Source organism: Diabrotica virgifera, chromosome 6 (assembly GCF_917563875.1).
Source record: "Diabrotica virgifera virgifera chromosome 6, PGI_DIABVI_V3a".
NCBI classification, from domain to species: Eukaryota; Metazoa; Arthropoda; class Insecta; order Coleoptera; family Chrysomelidae; genus Diabrotica; species Diabrotica virgifera.
In genome coordinates, this window is record NC_065448.1 from 129,663,269 (window position 1) to 129,682,115 (window position 18,847).

Sequence of the window (18,847 nt, forward strand, 5' to 3'; positions counted from 1 at the left end):
ATCTCGTCTCTCTTATGTTGCGCTATGCATACCGCTTACCTGGTCGACAAATATCTCTTATAGGTGTTGATAATAACTGTTACCTTATGTACCTTTACGTTTTTAAAATTTTGTTAACTGTTATTTCCTATTGCTGTTTTAGTTTTGTTTCAGTCAAAACACATCTTAAAGAGTAAAACCACCTATCTCCTTTGGTTCTAAAGATATCATAATTTTCTATATCCCTCACTTTAGATGAGCAGTTTATTTTTGAAATATGAGCAGTTTATTTGACAATTTACATTTTATTGATTGTTTCCCACCTTTAGACGTATCAGACGAGTTTGGCAACTACCACTGTGACAGTCACAATTTTAGTTGACATGCTCCTCTGATATGTCCAAAGGTGGGAAAGAATCAATATAATGTAAATTTATAGGTTTCTATCGCTAAATTTCCCAGCTCGAGTAGTTTAATTTCTTTTTATTTCACAACCCTCCTCCAGGTTCGTCCCTGTTGATCTCTCAACTTAATATAGGTTCCATCTTTTGCGTTATTTTTGCCAACTATTAGCGCGCTCATCCCTGTGTACATTGTCTATTAAAATAGAAACTATAGGTTATTCCACGAATATACGACTGTTTTGAATTATCTCGACAACGAATATTTTAGTGTCCAACCTAAGTACTAAAGTAAATTGCTCTAATTATTATTCCAATAAACAACAATGTAATTTACAAATTACTTTCGCTATTCATATTTTGCACAGTAAAATATTGGTTGTCGCGATAATTCAAAACAGTCGTATGTTCGTGGAATGGGGTGTATGCCTAGAGTAATCATTGAAGGTTTTTCTATAAACTTTTTCTAGGGGAACTGCAGGCAAAATGGGGTACTTAAGGTTTAAATTGGAATTTAAAAAAAAATCTGTAACTTTTAAGGTCTTAAAATAAGACAAATATCATTGTTATAGTACTAACTATTTATTAATATAATTTAAATTTAAAAAAACTCAATGAAAAAACAGAAACTAATGTAAATTGCCCCATTATGCCCGTCGTATAGGGTAAAATGCGGTACCAAATTGAAACCAAGAAAAGCCTATTGACAAAATTCGCATACAAGTACTACTTCATCATCCTCATCTTCTACACCTGCACATGAATTTTTAGCCCATTTAAGGCAACTGGATCAACTTATCCATCCTTCTGTGGAACCTGAATAAAAGTTTCCGCAGAACCACTCAGTGTCACTATCTTCACCTTCTGAATCTGACTCTACTTTTTTAGTTTTATTCAATTGCGATTTCTTACTCGTCTGTGATTTGGTTTGATCATCGGCTATCTTACTTGGTATGGTAAAAGGGTAAAGACTACCAATCGGTATGGTAAAAAGGGTACCCCATTTTACCCTACCTATTGGTACCCCATTTTGCCCAAAGAGCAGATTTTGAGATTATGACATGTTTAAATTATTACAAGTTTTTATTTTTTAATATAATTACAAACGAATACTCTACAATCCATTCACTGTTAGTTGGAAGTAATGATATTAAATAATAAATTGTTTTAGTAATACTAACCATGGATTATTTTTCGGCCGATATTATAACTTGGTTAACTAAAAACGCACATGTACTCTTCACAACAATCGACTAACAGTTAATTATATCTGCTTTATGACAGAAGGCGTAAACAGGCGTCTATAATATAATTTCATTAACGTCGTAAAGATGGAGCGAGTGATATTGAAAAAAAAAAGGGGTACGGTACCCCGTTTTAGGCAGCTACCCCGTTTTGCCCGCCTTTCCCCAATATTAAAATCAATAGTTACAGCAAAAATTTAAATTATTCAAATATAGGTAGGTAAGAAAAGATGTGGGAAGTAAATTTATTGGTGCTTTTTGTTTGAATAGTGAAATTGGTAGGTTTAGTGTCAAAACTACAAAAAAGTGACACAATTTCAAATGCTATATACCTAATGGTTTAAATAAGCTTAAGCAAGAAAATATCTTATGAAATTCTATCGGAAATTACTGGTACAAGCGAAATACATTCATCAATGACATGTCATGAGTCATGAGCAGATTATAGAAACATATGCTAACAAATTAAATATTTCTGAGAATATGATTCGACGCTGAACGTAGCTAATACGTGTTTAAAATCGAGCTCTAAAAATTAATTTAAGAAATTAGTGTAATACAAAAAATACTTCATTATTTATTGATCCAGTAGTGTAATACATATCACAAAATAAACACAACAGAGACGGTAAGTTTCTTTAGTCGTAACAGTTTTTACTATTATTGAATATTATATCATAATAAAAGCAAGATAACTTTACAAAATAGGGTTGCTGACAAAATACCGGTTCTGGGTTATACCGGTTATTTATATTACGGTTTAACCTGGCGGTTATAACCGGTTATTCCAAAAACCGGTGTTCGGTTTTTTAATCAATAGCCAATACCCATTACCATAGGCTTAACCAGGGGGAGGGATTTGAGGGTTACAACCCACTCCCCCCATTGGGATGAACTTTAAGGTTTATACGCTTAACACCATACCCCTAGAGACTCTTCAGTAGTTGTAACCCCCCCCCCCTTAGGATCATCCTGGTTACGCCGTTGCCCATTACGTTACAATGTTACATGTACTTACATTACTCTTCAGTTTGCGATACTCCATTCGAATCGTTATCAATATTATTGATATTGATACCTACTATTGAAAGAATATTCCGATACCAAGATAATCAATCGATAGGTATACAGGGTGGGCCAAAGAAAACAGTCCACCTCGTTATTTGGCAGTAGTTATGAGATTTTAAGGAAATGCCGAAACAGGTCGATTTTTATTTTTATATTGCAATTTTTTGGCATATATTTCATATTAATACATTGTCCATCTGAGCGTGGTGACGTAATCGATGATTTTTTTAAATGGGAATAGGGGTCGTGTAGTAGCTCATTTGAAAGATTTAATAATTATCTATTCAGTAATGTAAACATTAATGTCATTATCTATACAGAGTGACCAAAAAAATAATTTTTGAATTAAATTAATTTACGCAAAAAGAAGAATGTATGTAATTTATTTAACTCAAAACACAGTCGGAAAAATGAAAGAATACCCATGAACGAACATATAAAACACGCTGTATTTTCCTGTCACCGTGTCACAAAGAAAATGGCCCAGCGCAAATACATATAATAATAATTATTACATGTACTTGCGCTGGCCAATTTTTTGTTTGACACGGTGACAGGAAAATACAGCGTGTTTTATATGTTTGTTTATGGGTATTCTTTCATCTTTCCTACTGTACATTGTACTGCTATCAGTAGATATAAAAAAATGTTTATTTCACAAATAAACATTTATTTTTGCTTAAATTAAATCACAAACAGCCTCCCACCCACCTCTTGGCAGTTTGAACATTTAATTTAAGCGAAAAGCAATGCTTATTTGCCAAATAAACATCTTTTTCTATTTTCTGACAGCAATAGAATGTATTTTGAGTTAAATATTACATACATTCTTCTTTTTGCGTCAATTAATTTAATTCAAAAATTATTTTTTTGGTCATCCTGTATAAATAATACTATTTAAAAATCATCGATCACGTCATCATGCCTAGATGGATGACTACTGCAATGGATGTCTTTTCCGTGACTGCTAGAGAAATATATATCAAAAAATTGTAATTTAGAAATAAAAAACGACCTGTTTCGTTATTTCCTTAAAATCTAATAACGACTGACAAATATCGAGGTGGACTTTTTTCTTTGGTTCACCCTGTATAAACGGTTCAGGATGGCTTGTAGCATTAATTTCTCATAACGTGTCCGAAATATTGTAGCTTTCGAGATTTGTTGGTGGTCTCGGTTATTCTTCATTCTTCGGAGGACCTCCTCATTTACGACTTGTCAGTCCACGAGATTTTAAGTATTTTCAGATATAGCAACATCTCAAATGTTTTTAGTGTTCTGCACATAATTTCGTTCAAGATCCATGATTCAACACCGTAAAAAAGGATAGAAAAGATGTAGCATCGCTGCATTCTTACTTTTGTACCAGGAGCGAGGTTGTGGCTCTTGAAGGAGGCCGTCATCCCGTTAAATGGGGATCTAGCATTTCCGATAAGCTCTCTTCTTATATTCTGGTTGTTGGTCCATTCTTCGTTCGTTATGGTGCCGAGCCAGATGTAATTCATCACTCTTTCTGCTGGGGTTTGGTTGGCATAGATTTAACTTTCTTTTATCTTTTTCTTGCTAATTAGCATGAGCTTTGTGCTCTATATTTACAGTAATCCATAACTTTGGCACTCTGATGAAAAGACAGTAGGGTTTAAGGCGGTCATAAGAAGTAGGCCCCTTTAAAGCGACCATTTACTTTATATAAATAAATTTACAGATATTTTTGTTGTTTTGGAAAGCAGTTACTAAAAAAATACATGTCAAAAAGAATATTTTTCTTTTTTACTTCTGTTACTTTGCTAAAGATATAAGTAAAATAACTGTATCTTATAAATTTATAGTTGGAATTTTTAATGTTTACTAGCAGCACTAAAACGTAAAACGTTCTAAAATTTTGGACCACATAATGGTTAAAAGAGCTATTTGACACTTATTCGTTTTCCTATAATAACATTTGTACTACTATAACAGCATCAAATCTAGCTGACCATCTAATGTCTATTCTATTGTATATATACCATCTATGGTATACCATCTAGTCCTAGTATATAGGTACCATCTAAGTAAGTATTTTAACCGACATTTCGCAACAACTTGTCATTAATAGTTCATTTACTTACGGTTTTTCTCGATAGAAGAACCGCTTCGCTTGACATGAAATTTGGCATACACATAGGTAACTAACATGCCAAAGAAAAAAAAGTGTTATTATAATTAATTGACGCCCTGTACAATATCTATTTTCTATTACGTAAGTATCTATACATTTTAACGTTTATTTATAAAACACCCGGTATTTTGCAGAATGGTAAAAAACAGTAAATTGTTATTCTGATTTAACAATGTTTACATTAATAATTTGACTTATATTTGACAGTTGACAGATATATTGTACCTACTTGTTAGTTTTAGATTTAATAAATTTTGTTGGTTAGTTACATAAATAAATTAAGTAAAAAATGAAAAATGACTTGTTATTAATTTGAGGAAGGTGGAAAAACCATATGTATAACATAGGAGTAAAGTGCCTTTTCCTCCCTTGAATGATTACTTCATTCTCGGAAGGAAAAGTAGCACTTTCCTCCCATTTTATACAAATAGCTATTAATTACTTATGTTGTTTGGGTTTCACTCACGGTTTGGATTTGGTTATTATGGAGTGTAGGTTATACTACTCTAGTAGATTAATAGCAGTGTTGTAAGTGATACTATTGTTTGCAGAAATTATATATTTTGTCATTACAATATTTGGATCATGTTTGTGAGTCATGTAAGTTATAATGATTTTTGTAAAAAACAGAAAATAAGAATCTATTAGTTCAGAAATGATCAAGTAAATGTGATTGCTTACAGTGACTCATGCGGCGGTCAGAATGAATAAAAATATAAGCAAATTATTCATGCACATTGTTCGCACTACACATATTGAAAATATTGACCACAAATTTTTTTGAACCTGGTCACACCTATATGAAGTGTGATCAGAGTTTGGCTCTAAGAGAAAAGCTGAAAAATAAAAATCCTGAGATATTTGTACCTGATCACTGGTGTGACTTAATAAAAGAAATGTTCAAAAAAAATTGTTGTTCTTAAGATGACAGATTTTGTGTCCCTTTCAAATTTAAATAATTTCATTAAAGATCCAAAAAAGGATAGCGAAAATCATGTGATCAAATGGAGCGACATTAAGTGGTTTAAATATAATAAAAACCAATTGGACGACCGGTGAGTAATCTTACTTTGGAGATCAAGCAAAATAAAAAAAAATTAACTATCAAAAATGGGAAAATTTACAACAGCTGCTAGATTTCATATCCCCCATTTACCTTCAATTTTATAATAATTTGTCGCATGAGTCAAAGCCGCAAAAACACAATGAAAAAAGCAAGCACTGCTGTTGAGTCTTCCAAAGGAGATGCCAACGACGAAAAAGACGAGTACATAGATTTTTTGCCAGTCTACAAGTAGCTTTAGTGTTATAAAAGAGTAAAATTTGTGTTTTTTAAGAAAAAATAAATAATATTAATTGAAAATTAAACTTTTGTTTTTTTTTTGGTCAAAGTGCATTTTTTTGTCAAAAGAGATACAAAAATAAAAATAATTTCTCGCCAGAAGTTTCTTTAAAATTTTATACGTATTTTGAATTGTTTGATACTTTAAAATTTTTTATTTTGAACGTCCAGAATTTTTAAATTAGCAAATACTTTAATGCTTTATTTCTCAAAATGTGTATTTTGCTACTTAGGCGATTTTGCTTCTGACCCCTTCATTTGTATTTTTACGAATAAGAACCTACTTTTCATTAGCTACAACCCTGCTTCTACTGGGTCTACAGACTTCACACCTATTAATATTCCATTTTTTTTCACTTTTTTATAAGCTATATTTTTACTATGAATATTTTTTTCGATAAAACATTTACTTTTGAGTTATTTGCGTGAAACCGTCTAAAAACGTATTTTTTGTATGAAAAATTAAGGTATTTACTCGAAAGGTATTGACAGTGAAAAAAACTCTATTGAAGTAAAGTTGCTTAGAATTAGTCAGCTTATCCACTTCCGGCATTGGCAACGTGGCATTAGATAGTAAACAAAGTGTTGTAACAAAACGATCCCTTCTACGCCGTCTATGTAGGGAACGCGTCGGTAAGACGCGTACCATAGGATAAGACTTTCCGGGAACCAACGGTTTTTAGGTAGCACAATGCATCGATGGAAACGGATGTATTTACCTGAGAAAGATACAAAAGACCTTTCTCAGTTTGCTGTTTTTATTTTAGTTAGTTAGCATTGAGATCTTGTAACGTATAGACGAAAATACACTTTTTGTTCGATTATCGTGATTTTCTTATAATCAACCCTACAACCTGAGATCATTACCCTAAGTAATCTTCACATTGTCGCCCAACTCGTGGCTTGGGGATTTCGCGATAAATCGTATATTTCGGTAGTTTGAATGAAAAAGCGTGCTTCAGCATATTTGGACACTCTTTCGCGTGAAAAGTGAGTTTCGATAACTTAATCGGACTATTTTCACTGTTATAACCTCGCTAACTCCAGTTAAAATAATATTAAGTGCTTCGCTGGTTAAATAAATAATCAAGTGGACTTTTGTTTGTTAATAAATAACAAAGTGATTCGTTTTAGTTATTCAGACACTTCTGTGTATTTTTATTATGTATTAAACGATTGATTGCTTTCGGTTACGTGTAAAAACCTTGTGTTTTGTGAAACTCGGAAGTGAATTAGTGCTAGAGCTGTTCCAAGAATTGTACAGGTGGTATGCAGAAAGCTGTTGGAGGTATCCCTTATCCAAGCGTGGACACAGGAGAGCTATTTACTGGCAAGTACATTCCAATTTTGCATGACCAATCATTTTTACAATTTGCGTTCCACGCAAAACATTGAACATTCGAGTACCATAAAAATTATTTCTAAGTCGGACTCTATTTCAAATAGATCGGTGGCAACAAACATTAACGACATGGCTCAAAACGTAGTATTGACAAACGAACAATTTAAAGAGCTGTTATCGAAATTAGCGGTACAGAGTGCTCCCGTTTCGCCGGCGTCGGTTCAAAGTGGCAACCTATCGAAATGCCATTCGCGTTTTGATGGACACAAAGACACCGACGTTAATGCTTTCATCAGCGCTGTCGAAATCTATAAAGATTGCGCATTAGTGTCGGACGAGAATGCTTTTCGGGGAATCGGTATGCTTTTCGATAATTTCGCGGCAAAATGGTATCAAGGCGTCAAAGACACTATTAAGACATGGGAGGAACTTCTTAGTCTGCTTAGAGTTACGTTCGGTCCTAAAAAACCTGCTTATCGCGTGTACCGCGAGTTATTTGCCGAGGAGCAAAACGAAAAAACAACAGTAGATGTCTTTGTTTGTCGTTGTAGGGCGGTTCTGGCACAACTAGACCCAGGCAGCCTTACAGAAGAGATCCAGTTGGATATGGTGTACGGACTATTAAACAAGGGGATTCGAGAGAAGATTTCGAGGGATTCCGTTTCCACTTTTACCGCGCTGCTTACGGCGGCACGAAAGGTCGAAGATGTGTTTGAGAAACCTTGTTCTGACGATAACAAAACTCCAAACAATCGACAAACTTACGAAAAACGGCCGCGATGTGGATTTTGTCGCGTTCCGGGTCATTCTAAGGACGAGTGTCGAAAGTTACGTGATAAACAATCTAAAGACACACCGACAATTCCGAAAGAAACCGCGAGTTCTTCGCGTACGATTAGTGCTACCGTCGGAGCATCCACTTCGAACTCGTCGCGAAATAGTGTAAACAACCCGTTATCATGTTACGGATGCGGGAAACCGGGTTTTATCAGAGCCAACTGCCCAGTTTGTAGTCATACAGTAACATCTTCGCTAGATTTCTCTTCCTTAGACACGTTTATTTCACCTCAACCCAGACCTGTTCTACGTATTAATATATTAGGTCATGAGGGCCAAGGGTTAATAGATACAGGTGCTAAACAAAGTATAGCTGGTACAACGTTGTACAACCTTTTAGAAAACAAAGGACAAAGTTTTAAGTCCGAGCAAATTTCTGTAAAATTCGCTGATGGTGTTGGGAGAACAGAACTAGTGTTGACAACTTTAGTCGATGTACACATAAGAGGTAAAACGGTGCCTACAAAGTTTATAATTTTTCCTGATGCACCTAATAAAACTCTGCTAGGTATCGATTTTTTGATAAATGCACAAATCGCTCTAGATTTTCACAATAGAGAATGGTATTTTGCAAATGACAGCACACGACAGCAGTTGCTTTTTGAAGATACAGGTACAGAATGTATTGAAATTCATTTTTGTGAAAACTTGAGACCAGATGAAGGAACGATGCTAGCGGATTATGAACGCAATCGACTGGATGAATTTTTAGAAGGTAGGAAGGATACTTTCAGAATGGGGGGAGAGCCTACAGCCTACGCTGAGCATCGCATTAACACAGGAAATAATGCACCCATCGCACTGCCACCATATCGGATGTCACCTGCAAAGAGAGAGGTATTGAAAACCGAGCTAGATAAACTCCTGGAGGAGGGCATCATCGAAGAATGCGAAAGTGCGTGGGCCACGCCGGTAGTATTAGTACCGAAAAAGGATGGCGGTACGAGACTTTGCGTTGACTATCAACGTTTAAACGCCGTAACTACTAGTGACTCGTATCCGTTACCGCGTATGGACGATTTACTACACGCCGCGAAACGAACATTTTACATGTCTACGATAGACTTACGATCGGGGTATCATCAAGTCAACGTCGCGGAAGCGGACCGTGATAAGACTGCGTTTGTGTCACCGTTCGGGACTTTCCGATACTTACGGATGCCTTTTGGTCTCAAGGGAGCCCCAATGACTTTTCAAAGACTCATGGACCGTTTTCGTCGTGGTCTTAGTAACGTAGTGGTTTTAGGTTATTTAGACGATATCATCGTACTATCCAGCTCTTTTGATGAACATTTAAACGATCTAAAGTTAGTGTTCGATAGACTAGACCAATTTAACCTTCGGGCAAATCGGAAAAAGTGCGTGTTTGCTCGCGAAAAAGTAAAATACTTGGGACATTTGATCACTCAGCAAGGAATTTCGGTCGATCCGGATAAAACCGCTGCTATATCGGAACGGTTACCGCCGAGAAACGTTAAGGAAGTGCAATCTTTCCTTCAGACGGCTAGTTGGTTCCGCCTGTTTATAAATAATTTTGCGGACATATCCAGACCCTTGAGTGACTTAACCAGGAAAAATAAGCCATGGAAGTGGACGGAACTGGAACAGAACTCATTCGAAACACTTAAGAAGTTACTGATTACCGCTCCAATTTTACGGCAAGCAGATGAAAACCAACCGTATATCATTCGTACTGATGCCAGTGGTTACGCGTTAGGAGCAGTGTTGCTACAAGGAGATATCGATGACGAGCATCCCGTGGAATACGCTAGCAGACTTCTTACCGCTGCCGAGCGCAACTATTCTACTTCGGAAAGAGAAGCTTTAGCTGTTGTATGGGCCTTAGAAAAGTTCAGAGGTTATATTGAAGGTACGAAGATAACGCTGCAGACTGATCACCAACCCTTAAGGTGGCTGCTAAGCCTGAAAGCTCCCACAGGAAGGTTGGCAAGATGGTCACTATTGGTCCAAGGTTATAACTTAACCATCGATTATCTGCCAGGTAAACGTAACATGGTAGCCGATACACTTTCCAGACCGCCATGTGAACACAATGATGTACTGTCTTGCGAGATATGTGAAGTGCAAATTGACTTGCCTCATCGATCGGCATTTGAGACCAGGGTGGAACAATTGAAAGACCCAGATGTCGCCAAAATAATTCAATCATTCGAAGACCCAAATTCGAATGAATATGTAAAATGGACAGATCGTGGATACTTGCTTACACAAGGAGTACTCTACCGTTATTCATCGGAAGAAGACGAAGAAGAGGCTCAGTTAGTAGTACCCACACACGAGCGTGAAGCCATTATGAGAGAATATCATGATGCACCGACGGCTGGTCATTATGGTATCGAACGTACGTTGAGAAGAATTGCTCAAAAATTCTTTTTTCCAGGCATGCGTCGTTTTATTGCTGAATACATTGATAAATGCCAAGATTGTCAAAGATATAAGGCCTCTAATCAGAAACCAGGTGGACTATTACAAACCCCTGTGTATGCGCAACGCTTCGAGACACTTGCCATCGACTTATTTGGACCGTTACCTGAAGGATCGAAAGGTGAACGTTGGATTCTCATAGTTGAAGACTCCTGTACTAAGTGGGTGGAGTTATTTGCCTTAACTCAAGCAACTGCACAAGAATGCGCTATGAAGCTTATTGACGAGGTATTCTTACGATTTGGCCTACCGAGAAGGATTATCAGTGATAATGGTGTGCAATTCGTGTCTGACGTGATGCAACAAGTTTGCTATGTGTTGCAAATCAAAGAGACCTTTACTCCACTCTATCACCCTTCTGCTAATATGGTAGAGCGCAAGAATAGAGATTTGAAGCCGAGACTTGCTATGCTTGTAGGAACGGAGCATAACATTTGGCCTGAGAAGTTGCCAATGGTTAGATTTGCCATGAACTCAGTATGGAGCGAGTCTACAGGACAAACCGCTGCTTACTTAACTTTTGGACGTGAGCTGCGAACTCTAGACCAAGCTAATCGAGATATTCGCCAAGTTGTAGAAACTGAGAATTTTATACCTCAAATATCTCCATACTTAAAACGCATGACTGAAACATGGCATGAATCGAAGATTAAGCATGACAACGCCCAAGATAGGCAAAAGAAATATGCTGATCGACGCCTGAAGGAACCCAGTCCATTCAAAGAGGGAGATTTAGTGTGGGCCAATACAACTGCTCCTAGTAATAGGTCGAAAGGACAGACGGCTAAATTCTACCCGAAGAGAGATGGACCCTATAGGATCAAGCGAGTGGTATCGCCTGTAAGTTATGAGCTTTGTGGAGTGGACACCCCTACTGCCCTCGGTGTGTTCCACGTATCGGCGCTTACACCTGCGAAGCTCAATGACTCTGAAGTTCCAACCCCTGTAGTGCCAAAACGAAGACGAGGACGTCCCAGGAAGAAAACTACATCTTCTGCTGGCCTCTCCTCTAACGATATCGATGCCAGGGGGGGAGACTGTAACAAAACGATCCCTTCTACGCCGTCTATGTAGGGAACGCGTCGGTAAGACGCGTACCATAGGATAAGACTTTCCGGGAACCAACGGTTTTTAGGTAGCACAATGCATCGATGGAAACGGATGTATTTACCTGAGAAAGATACAAAAGACCTTTCTCAGTTTGCTGTTTTTATTTTAGTTAGTTAGCATTGAGATCTTGTAACGTATAGACGAAAATACACTTTTTGTTCGATTATCGTGATTTTCTTATAATCAACCCTACAACCTGAGATCATTACCCTAAGTAATCTTCACAGTGTTTTAATTTTCGCCTGCATTTTACCCGACTATCGCGTGGTGCAGTGAGAATTGAATACTGATTTATAGTCCAGGAACCGAAGCTTTTTACCTCGCAATTTTTACAGAATGGATCGATTTGCTTGAAAATTTGAGAGTAAGTAGTGGATAGACCACCCCCAGTGGGGGGTGGAAATTTGTTATTATATTTTGACCGCAAAAATTAATAAAAACATTCATTCTAAGCAAAAAATGTTCTATAGTTTTTTTGATAAAATTAATAGTTTTCGATTTATTCGCTATCAAAAGTGTTAGTTTTATATCGAAAAAATCAATGTTTTTCGATATACTCATTTACGATTCACTCAATTTTTGCCGCAGAAAAATTTTTTTCAAACCAAGTTCTTGGGAATTTTATATTTAAATATTTTTTCGTATCTCTGATGCTAATCTTTCTATTCTGAAGAAAATGGCATTTTTTACCAAACTACAAAAATTCGTTATTCGCTTTTAACTCCAGTTTTTTTTAAATTAATCACTCTAAGCCAGTCAAACTTCCACAATCTATTAATAATACATAAATAAATAAGAAAGAAGAAGGCCAATGACTAAAAACACCGCTAACTTACCTTCCTCGATTTTCATGAAAATTGGTAAGTAGTTAGAAGATACTTCAAGGAACAAAGGTGACATGATGTTAACTTGCGCTTTTACCCTGGGGGTGGTTGCCACCCCTTCTCGGGGGTGAAATTTTTTTAGTAAAAATAATACCAGAAATCGATAGAGGGGCAACTTCTAAGCAAAATTTGTTATATAAAGTTATTAACATAAATCAATACTTTTTGAGTTATTAAATATCAAAGATTTTATTGTTTCTTAAAAAATGCATGTTTTAAAGCTGTTTTTCACGTATTACTCAAAAACTATAAGCTTTTGTAAAAAAGCTCTTATTACCAAAATTAAAGATAATAAAAAATTTAATACACTCCCTACTTAAAGAACTAAACTAATGTTATTTTAAAGTGAGTTATGGGTAATTTAATGTATATTTTTTTCGACGAGTACTCAAATCTAAGTATTCAAGCTTACATAACGGGAAAACGATTCATTTTATAGAATATACTTGTTAAGCACTTGTCAAAGTACTTCGGAATACCTATCAAATGAGCTTCAGTAAAAGTTAATAGCATCAAAATTAAGCAAGTTATGATGAAAATAAGAGAACCCTTTCGATTTTTTTTTTTTGGAAAAAGTTAAAAACTAAACATACGCCATTTGCGCAAAAATTAAAATTTGTAGTAATCCTCACAAGAATTTCTTTATGTTATCATAGTTAATTATTTCAACAAATTTGACCGGTTTAGAATGCATATTTTTGAAAAAAGTTATAATTTAAAAAAATCAGAATTTTTAGAATTATCGTACTTTTCATTTTCTTTTGATAATAACTCCAAAAATACTCAATATACGTAAAAAATGATAAATAACTAAATTTTAGTTTTTTCTGTAACAAATACTTTACCCATTTTACTATTTTCGTAGAGTAAAAAATAACCGAGATAGAAACGTTTAAAATTTCAATTTTGCTGCGAGAACCATGTAACCGGGGCCATTTAACCTTTTATTTTTAAAAAAGTAAGCGGTGTAAATGACTATTTTGACGTTTTTTAATAGCTCTTGGAATAAAATTTTAACCAATTATTAGATGAACTTGCTACTTTAAAATTTAACGGAGTTATTTACAAAAAAAAAAACAATAACATTTTTTAGAAAATTTTTTAAAAGATACATTTTGAAACATTTTTGGTGCATAAACTTTAATGCTATCAACTTGTTCGAGCACTTATTTGATAGATATTTCAATGAGCTTTGACAAATGTTTAATAAGTTTATGTTATAAAATGCATCATTTTCCCGTTATTTAAGCTTGAATACTTAGATTTGGGTACTCGACGAAAGAAATATACATTCAATTACCTATAACTCACTTTCAGTTAACATTGAAAGGTTTTTCTAGTAAGGAATTTATTTGATTTTTATTAGCCTCAATTTTGACAATAATAACTTTTTTGTAAAAACTTATAGTTTTTGAGTTATTTATGAAAAATCGGTTAAAAACATGCATTTTTCTCACGAAAAATTAAAATCTTTGATCTTTAATAACTCAAAAAGTTTTGATTTATTTTAATAGTTTTATATAACAAATTTTGCTTATAATTTGTCGCTCTATCGAATTGTGGGGCTATTTTTTATAAAATAATTTTCACCCCCGAGGAGGGGTGGCATCCACCCCAGGGTAAAAGCGCAAGTTGGCACCATGTCACCTTTGTTCCTTGAGATATCCTCTAACCACTCACCAATTTTCGTGCAAATCGATGGAGGTTCAACGAAATCGGAGGTAATAGCTCATATTCACCTTCAGTGACTGCACTAAAAGTTGTTTTGATAGAACGAAAACTTTTGGAGTTATTAGCAGAAAACTTATTAAAAACATTGATTCTATAGATATAAAGCTAACACTTTCGATAGCGAATAAATCGAAAACTGTTAACTTTATCAAAAAAAATGTATAGAACGTTTTTTGCTTAGAATGAATGTTTTTACCAACTTTTGCGGTCAAAGTATAATAAAAAATTTCCACCCTCAAGATGGGATGGCAACCACCCCCATGAGAAAAGCGCCTTTCGGCATCATATAGATTTTGATCCTTAAACTATTCACTACTTATTCTCAAATTTTCAAGCAAATCGATCCATTCTGTAAAAATTGCGAGGTTTTGTCATATTTTCAGCTTCATTACTTGGACTATTAGTGTAAAAGGTAATGTTTAAACGTTTCTCTACCTAGTGCAAGAGAAAAATCTAAGAAAAAACGGTACATTCATAGTATAAAACAGCGGTTATCAATCTTTTTGTGTCATGTACCACCAAATACTTTTTATTATTTTTGGTACCACCTAACTAAAATACATATCTAACTAGGTGATCTAATTAACTATAATAGTGGTGCTGATTTTGGCTGTTTTTGCGTTTTGTGTACCACCTCAAAAAATGAAATGTACCACCAGTGGTAAATGTACCACAGATTGAGAACCGCTGGTATAAAACATTAAACGGACAAAAACAGTGAGGTTAGCAGCTAACAGATAAGCTTATAAACACGGGCGAATACTGGCCAAATTTCAAGCGGTGTACCGGATTTTAAAAAAAAAGAAGTAACCTTCCGAAAACAAAAACAATTTTGGCGCGTGGATAAGTGGACATACTTTCGAGTGGTTGAAACCTTAGACAAGGAAAGAGAGGTTGAAACGGGTTTGCCCATTTAACGCTACGTACAAAATGGCTGAAAACGAGTATAGTGTGGAGGATAAGACAAGAAAAATAGAAGATGAGGCAGACCATAGCAGAAGTAAAAAAATACATAGGTCGCCTGGGAATGATAGGCAACTAGAAAAAATATTGGAGAGCCTAAATATCATAACGATGGAAATAAGGGAACTAAGAGAAGAACAAAAAGAGTATAGAGCTGAAATGAAGGAACTCAGACAAGAAAATGAAAAGCTGAAACAAGAAAACAGGGAAACTCAACAAAAAGTGGAAGAATTGGAAAATAAATTAGACAGACTGGAAAAGGACAAAAGACGAAATAACATAATACTGCAGGGAGTAGAAATGGATACCTACGATCAAAACATAACAAAAGATAACGTCCAAAACTTTTTAAAAAGTTTAGGCAAAAATGAAAAGCGCAAGAAAAATTGGAAGTAAATCCTGCTTGATTGAGCTCCAAAATGCAACTGACAAAGAAGAAATTATGAAAAACAAAGGCAAGCTAAGAGATATTAAGGGAAAAGAAATATGCATCAATGATGACATGGACAAAAATGAACGAAGGATATAGGGAAAAATCAGAACGAAGGCAAAAGAAGCTAAGTTGGAAGGAAAAATCGTTAAGGTAGGATTTCAAAAAATTAAAATAAATGATGAGGTATGGACATGGAATAAACATCAGCAACAACTTGGAAAAATAGAAAACCAAAACAGAAACCAAAAAAACTAAATGACGTAAATGAAAGGGTGGCAACAACGGCAATGGAAAAGGAGGCGATTGGGATTAAAGACAAGAAAATGAAAACTAATTTGGGAACATGAAACGTGAGAGGGACTTATGAAACGGGAAAACTTAAACAATTAATTAGAGTAACAAAAAAATATGAAATAGACATATTAGCTTTACAAGAAACAAAACAATTAGACACAGAAATAGAGGATGTAGTATTTTTTAAAAGTGGGGGAATAACAGATTGTTAAGAACAGGCTTTATCATACAGAAAATATGGAAAACCAGAGTGATGAATGTATAATATTATAAATAATGCCAGAGACGGTTATTATAGTTCTTTATTAATAGTTCAACAACCATGAACCCGCACAAGAATGAGTAAACAAACGAGTGACCTAAGGCAGTGACTAATCATCTGCCGGACGGTATACGGTATCGGATATGTTCCGAATACCAACATTATAATACATCTCCCCTTTTAAATGACAAAGGTCTTTAACATTAGGAGTAAAATAAAACTGGTTTTAATTCACAAATTAAACCTACTAGGTTTCTTAACCTGTCTACCAGACCTAGTTATGACCACAGCTGAAGGCTGAGGCGCTTGATTTAGTGCTACTTCCTTGTTTACATTATCCTTTAAAGGTTGAGCAAACGGTGTGGGAGACAGGATGTTTTGCTCTGCGGATCTATTTATTATAGGTAACGTCTTGGGTGGAATGTTATCAGAAGAAATATCATCTCTTTCAAATTCTTCATTCAAAATGGGGTTCTCCACCCTGAATGTATTGGGTGATGGTCGAAGATCCACACGATTTCTTCTAACAACATTCCCCTCTTTATTTTCTACCAAGAATGACCTAGGTGAATCATGCTTTGCTACAACCCTGCCTGGTTCCCAACATTTCTTTACATGGTTATAAACCGTAATATTATTATCAATATATATAACTCTTTTAAGTCTCTCACATGTTGATTATAATAATCTAAATTCTTTCTTTGCTTAGCGATCAATTTCTCTTTAATATTTTCACATAAACTTGGACGTAGCAACACATTGGAAACCGGCAATTTTGTTTTGCAAACACGGCTCATAAGGAGCTGCGATTGAGAGTAGTCCATATACTTAAGTGGTGTGTTTCTATACTGAAGTAACGCAATATGCATGTCAGTGCCATCATTAAGGCACTTTTTTATTATATTCTTTGCAATGGATACCGCTTTTTCCGCTAATCCATTGGCACGTGGATAATTTGGACTTCTTGTCACAATGATAAAATTCCATTCCTGACCAAAGCTTCGAAAACAAGAGCTATTAAATGGGATGTTATCAGCGACAAGAGTATCAGGAACTCCAAATTTGGAAAACAATGATTTCAGTTTTGATATTATGGTTGGACCAGACTTATCTTTAATATGAATTATCTCTAACCAGTTTGAATATGCGTCCATTACTACTAGATACGATTTATCTGAATATGAAAAAATATTAACTCCTAGCCTTTGCCACGGACGTTCTGGAATATCAAAAGGATGTAAACTTTCTTTACAATTTTTTCTACTAATGTTTTCACATGTTTTGCATTTTTTTATAAACAATTCTACATCATTACTTAAATTTGGCCAGCAAAAATTTTCCTTGCACGAGCTTTACATTTTTCGATTCCCAAGTGCCCCTCGTGAATTAATTTAAGCATCTCTAAATGTAAAGAACTAGGTACTATTAATTTATAATCCAAAAACAATAAGCCTGACGACATGCTAATTTGTTCTTTAAGTTTAAAATAATGATGCAGGTTTTCAGGGACATCAGTTTTAATCAAGGGCCACCCATTTTTAACATAATATAAAAGCTTGTTTAATTGTGAATCATTTTCTGTCTCAATTTTAAACTTATCCTTTTTTTGATCAGACATTGGTAATTCTGTTACTAAAGAATGAATAGCAAAATCAAATTCCTGATCTGATTTTAGCCCGCTGCAATTTAAAAAGGCCCTAGATAAAGTATCTGCAATGTATAAATATTTACCAGCTTTAAATGTCACATTCAAATCATAGTTAAGTAACCTGATTAGCATTCTTTGCAAGCGTGGTGTAACAGAATGTAGATTGATGGATTCGACCGTTACTTGATGGAAGTTCATTTTATCTCACAATAAAACACTGAAAAACGTTTGTTTTCTATACTTCCACAAAATTTATTACAACTATGTTATTACTACAGCTGTTTCGGCAAAGTGCCTTTCTCAAGTGATAGAAAGGCACTCATCACTTGAGAAAGGCACTTTGCTGAAACAGCTGTAGTAATAACATAGATGTAATAAATTTTGTGGAAGTATAGAAAACAAACGTTTTTCAGTGTTTTATTGTGAGATAGAATGTAGATTTTTACGAAAAACTGACACTAAGGGCTTATGATCACTAGAAATTTTAATATTTTTCATGCCATAGAGCCAAAAATGAAATTTTTGTATGGCAAACACGATAGCCAGAGTTTTCTTTTCTATCTGCGCATAATTTTGCTCAGTTTTATTTAGACTTCTAGACATGAAGGGCACTGGGTGTCCATTTTATAACAGGCAAGCGCCCAACCCATCCCTACTAGCATCAGTCTCTATCTCAACAGGTAGATTGGAATTAAAAAAAAAATAA

The 18,847-nt window shown here is 35.0% G+C and overlaps 1 protein-coding gene across 1 annotated transcript in view; it reads left to right on the forward strand.

Annotated features, from left to right (window-relative positions):
• Nucleotides 1-2,116: 2,116 nt before the first annotated feature.
• Nucleotides 2,117-18,847, forward strand: part of LOC126886014 (DNA repair protein RAD50-like) — a 117,527-nt gene continuing 100,796 nt past the window's right edge. The window contains exon 1 of the mRNA XM_050652850.1: nucleotides 2,117-2,252. The gene's annotated coding sequence lies outside the window, so the exon portion shown is untranslated. The remainder of the gene's footprint in view (nucleotides 2,253-18,847) is intronic.